The sequence below is a fragment of the Triplophysa dalaica genome, chromosome 17, assembly GCF_015846415.1.
Source record: "Triplophysa dalaica isolate WHDGS20190420 chromosome 17, ASM1584641v1, whole genome shotgun sequence".
Classification (NCBI taxonomy): Eukaryota; Metazoa; Chordata; class Actinopteri; order Cypriniformes; family Nemacheilidae; genus Triplophysa; species Triplophysa dalaica.
In genome coordinates, this window is record NC_079558.1 from 6,842,595 (window position 1) to 6,848,594 (window position 6,000).

Below are 6,000 nucleotides of genomic sequence, written 5' to 3' on the forward strand. Positions count from 1 at the left end.
TAGTATAGTACAAATAAGCTTTCCATTGATGTAGGGTTTGTTAGAATAGGACAATATTTGGCAGAGATACTACTATGTTAAAATCTGGAATTTAAGGGTGCAAAAAAAACGAAATATTGAAGTTGTCCATCAGAGATGCCGTAGCTGGGCTTTGATAAGGAGAAACAGGTTTGTTCTAACGCTCTCTATTGGTTTCCCCACTCACAATAATAAAGTTTTGATATAGTTGGAATTTAACAAAATATCTTCATGGAATGGTTGGAGGGGATTGCCTTTATTTTGAAAGCACAGTGGAGAACAGACAGACAGGGGAGTGGGATCGGCAAAGGGCGCTCGAGATGGGAATCGAATTCAGGTCAGGCCATGAGTGACCTGGAATGCCGGCCCACTTACCACAGAACTATTGTCGTCGACCATGGAACATAATTAACAAATATAACAACTGTTGACTGTTATTTATGTTACTTATGACTGGTTTAGTGGTCCAGGGTCACAAACAGTATGTAAAGATATGTTTTAATCCTTCTTGTTCTCCCTAACTGTTGGGGACTTTTCACACATGAGTGAGCACAAGATTTTGACAGACTCTCTTAAAAATAAGGCCAAGAGCATTAGTTATGTCAGAGCCATGAACAAGGTCTGCCACTTTTGCATGTGTTTTTTGGGAGAGTATGTTTGATTTGACCAAAAATGTTGAAGTGTGCAGGACAAGTCTTTCTGGTCTATGTCCCAGAGGAGAAAATATGAATGTGTAACATTAAAGATACTGTAATTTTTGTCAATTCTCAGAAGTACATATACTGTATATCATATAGATAAAGCTGCAGGCATACATGTTATTTAGATTTCCTGCAACTTTGATCATTTTTTGGAAACACTTTTAAAAACATGTTTAACATTAGTCAATGCATTAGTTTACATGATCTGACAATGAATAGTACTTCTACAGCATTTATTTATCAAAATCTACGTTGATTTCAGGATTTGCAAATAAAAAAAGTATTATAAATGCTTAAAAAAGATATTGCTCATTTATTACTTCATGTTATCAAAATCGGCCCCTGTTTTTCTACGTAAGCAAAGAAATGGCCACAAAACCATTGCTTGGCAGAATGGCAGTTTCCTCCACAAGGTGTCAGTAATGGATGGTTGTCTAATCATTTATTTTTGTGAAACTGGTTTTATTTTTTGCTTTATATTTTGACATCACAAATTCATGAAAGCATCTGCTCAGCGATCCTGCGGCGAGGCTCTTCTGCTTGCATGCGTGCTTCTGGAAATTGTGACCGTGCCAATAACTATTTATTTTTTCTTAACAAGGTATGCGTTGTGCATCCAGGAATGCTTTCTTTTTTTTAGGATATGCTCAGGATTTTTCGTTCCTGAAATAATGGTAATTTGTTTTTGGTTCATTGTTACAGTAATAGAAAATGTAATGTTTTCAAACCACCAGAGAGCTTTTGTGTTAAACCCTGCAGCATTTCTAAATGTGGCACAAGAGAACAGTATTGCTTTTCATTACGTGTGTATGTGCTGCTGTTCTCAGATGCCCTTACCAAAGTTCCCAGAGGAAAATCAATGTACCTAACTGCATCTTCAACATATTGTGATTGTCATGCTTTATCACTGGAAAGGAAAAGCTTTTGAAAGAAAACCTTTGTCTGAGTACCAACAAGCGATTACAGTCAAACAGAACATTTACATTAATGCATTTGACAGATGCTTTCATCCAAAGAGATGATATCCTATGCATTGGTTTCTAAGTATGTGCAACCCCCTGGGATCCACTGAGCTACAGCAAAGAGCAGTGGTTAATATAACTTTATATTTTCGTTCTACTTTCTAAAATACTGATCCAGTTTTCACAGATAGCTGGAAGAAGGAGAAAAAATAATTGATGGAAGTGTAAATCTTATCAGTTAAAAAAAGATTGAAGTTGTAAAATAGCTGCGTAGACTATGTGATAGAATAGCATTGAAGGAACTCAGTCGTCAGTATTCATTTCCAAAACCATTAAGAATCAAACCATCTCCAAATGGCCAAAACAAAACATAGTTGCTATTAATATTATGAATTCCATATCATACATTTAATATATCAAATGTATATAAGCATCTATGGTTCTGCTGTTTCTTGTGAATGGCGGATGTGAATAGCTTGTGAAAGAGTTGAATACATAGAGATGCTGTTGGTGATACACCACGCTTGATCTCCCCTCCTCTCTCATCCTCCTCCCTGCACGTGCCGCTGGCTCACGTGCGCCCGGCTGCAGCCTTCCACGTCAATGAAAAGGGTCTCTCTCGTGCTGCTAAAAATATAGCCCACACAAGAGGAAGGAAGAAATAGAAACTGGAGGGTTATTCTTACCCCCTTTGACTATAAAACCTGACTTCATTGGCCCGCTGGTTATTTGAGCATTTCATTATATATTTGTTTGCAGGGTTAGACGGATTAAAGGCAGTAGCAGAGGGGGTTTACATTGCTAAAAGTGGCACCCACATTCAGACTCTTTGTCTGCATGTTCTCAGAAAATCCCACGGGCTTCACCTTTGGTCAATTTGAGAGACTTTCTGTGCTGAGTCACGATTAAGTTTCCGTGCCGTGGTGGAGTTTCGAGGGGCTAAATGATGTACATGTTGAACTATGCAGTGGACGACTTATTAAACTACAGACTAAGTATACGTTTTTGCTTTTTCATGCAAGAGGTAGTTAACAGCGTCATCATTTGAGTCATTATTTGTTACTTGCCCCTTTTGCTTTACTTAGTGTATTTGAGTTGGCATGGACTCCACTGATGCAGAACCACTGTGTTATACCCGCATGAAAAACATCTCGTCTGGTTTACTGAAATCGTATATATTGTATGTTTACAACATCTTACATTTCTTTGTTACAATGTAATCTATCTCACTTTCTATTTACAAATTGAAACTGTGAAGTCCATCACATCAATGGCCTTTGATATCTTTATTTATTTTCTCCTCATCATCACACAGGACAGAAGCACAGGCCGTGTTCTGTGAATACAAGGTCTATTGAGGTAACGGAAGATTAATTTATGTTAATCAGTTTCCAGAGACACGCTGAGACTTCAGTGGAAATTCATTAATTTTCTCATGGTCATGGCTGTCACTCAGGACACGATAATGCTTCAGGTACATGAAATTTCCACACGTCATGTTCTAATTGTCAAGATATCGGTTCAGTGTTGATAATGAAGTCAATCTTGCCAGAGTCCTGAGCAACAATATACATTACACTAAAGCCAGACCAAAAATCCTCCTCATGACTGTAAAGCATGTTTATAACCAGAAGATCACCTTGTCACTGGCTTGAAATGTTAAGGAAAAAGAGACAATTTTATGTGAATGATGATATGAAAGTTAATTCCCGAACATTATATTTTGGTTTTGTGAAAGTATATGAAATCGGTTAGTCCAAAATAGAGCCATTTGATTTTAGCAGATTTGAATAGTGTTTTTTGCTTCTATGAGTCTATTAGATCAGAATATACCTGTTTTTGAAGAATGTTAACATGACCTCCATAAGGTGGTGCTGAGTCCCAAACTGCTTAAAACACATAGAGAGTGGGTTATGGGTTTAGGGGCAAGGACCCAAAATGTGACCCAGTCTGTTAAAACCTAAAGTCATTTTTGTGATTTACTGTTTTTTACATAAAATCATCCTAAATAATTTAAAGAACATTTTGTGAAAATATACAGCAGCATTAATGTCTTTAATAGTGTCAAATTTCAACAATGTCAAAGATGATTCACCCAAATATGAAAATTCTGTCATAATTTGCTAATTTCTTGTCATTCCGAACCTGTATGACTTTCTTTCTTTCGCAGAACACAGAAGGAGATATTTTGAAGAACGTTTGTAAACAAACTTTGGTGGCCTAAAACGACTGCAAGTGTATGGGTGCCGTCACTGTTCAGATATCAGTATTCTTTAAAACATCTTTTGCGCTCTTTGGAAGTCATGCAGGTTTCAAAAATATGAATGATAAGAAACAAATTGAGCCTGTAAAGTACGAAACACCTGGAAATCCTGCTTTTTAAACAACAATAAAATCTCTTTTACAGTTCTAATGCTCAGAGCCCTGTTACAGCTAAACTGTTTTGAAAGACTTTGAGTGCTCTCACTGGACCTGAGAGAATCTGAGGTTGTGTACATTCAAGTGATGATTATTCCCATGTGCAAAAAGAGGAGGAGGTGCCAGATCTATATGACTGCAAAGCTCTAGGGTAAACACAACACAAATAACTACTCTATCACGAAAGATTGCCTTCATTACAGCAGGGCAGATTTGCTTGGAAGGGCAATTAAACTGTTAAACAGTACATTTTACATTAGAAAAGGACAGAAAAGGAAACGTTAACAACATCCTATCTCAAAAGCCTTTGAGATGTTTCATATTGTTATGTTTTATGTAGCCAAAAGATTTTCTTTCAAGTGCCTTGTATGAGAGGGCACAATAACAGAGTAAAGAGATGTGTTTGAAACTGTACACTGAAAAAAAATATTTTACAGAATTGTTCTGTTATTTTTTAACCTGGAATTTTAAACTATTTCTTGAAATTAAAGTCTGCAATCTCATGATTTCAATATAAACCCAATTAAATATGTAGACATGTTTCAACAAATTTACCCAAATCCAGATTGTTTTACTATTATTAAATCTATTCTAATATTTTATTGTATATGCATTGAATTAAATAAAGACTAAACATTTATTGATTCTTTGAGGAGGTCTTCTGGAAGTTAAATGAGCAATGTGGAGATTTTAGCGGCATCTAGTGGTGAGGTTGCAAATTGCAATTAACGGCTTACTCCAACTCTCCCTTTCGAAACACTATGTCAGCTCTCACAGGACAAAGATGTCGCTTCTAAGGAGGTAACGTATTATGAAAAGCGTTCTGTAGTGCAGTTTGTCTGTTTAGGGCTACTGTAGAAACTGTAGAAGGGTCCTACGGTGTATGTATAAAATAGATCATCCTAATTCTTTATACACCTCTAAAGACATGGTTATGTATATTAAATTGCATTTCTGTCAATAGTTCCTCCAAGAAATTACACATAAAGTTTGTTTCTGTTGTTCCCGCTGAAACTGTTTATAGGGGTATTCAATTAAACTTCCCAGAGGTCCGGTTTTTGTATTTTATTCCAAACGAAGGTCCGTATTATATGTTTATTGAAGATAAACAAATATTTAATAAATCTAGCCCAGTTTGATGTAATGTATTAAAGATATGATATTTTATCAGGCCATTTATTTTGATATCCACAGTATGTAAGTAATGTAGGCATGGGCGCCGTAAAGGGGTGGAAGGTAAGGACGATTCTAAGGGCCCAGGCTGATTTAGGGGCCAAGAAGATCAGATCCCCTTTTTATTTTCCTATTTGTAGGGGGCCCAGAAATTTTGGTTTCCATAGGGCCCAGAATTTCTGGCGGCACCCCTGAATGTAGGCTCGGTGGCTTTAGGGGAATCTCCTCTTAATAGAAGTCTGATAATTAATATTTGTAAATAAACAAACTACTGACAACATTCAAACAGCAAATGTAATGTAACAATTTAAATGGTCACTATAAACAGAAAACAAAGTTACTAACTAAATAAGCCTTCCATACCAGAACTACTTCTATCTTTAAATAATTTCCCAATTTAAACGTTGTTCATTACAAAAGGTGACACTGCTTATGAAAACCCAGCAAAAGTCACAGAATATTCTGTGAAAATATAACTATGTCTTCAATATTGACTGAATAATGCCAAAATCTTAATGAAATTAATGCTTGAAATTAATCTTGGATGCTTGTTGTCAGATAATCAATTCGATTATGAGACATTTTATCCTGGGTTTTCACAGGGTTACAAATGTTTACATGCTGATCAATAATGCTAATGCTAAAATGTAAAATATCACAAATCTGGTTGAAAGGTTGGAGACATATAGCAAACAGTTAACAGACTGACAGATAAAAATGCTTTAATA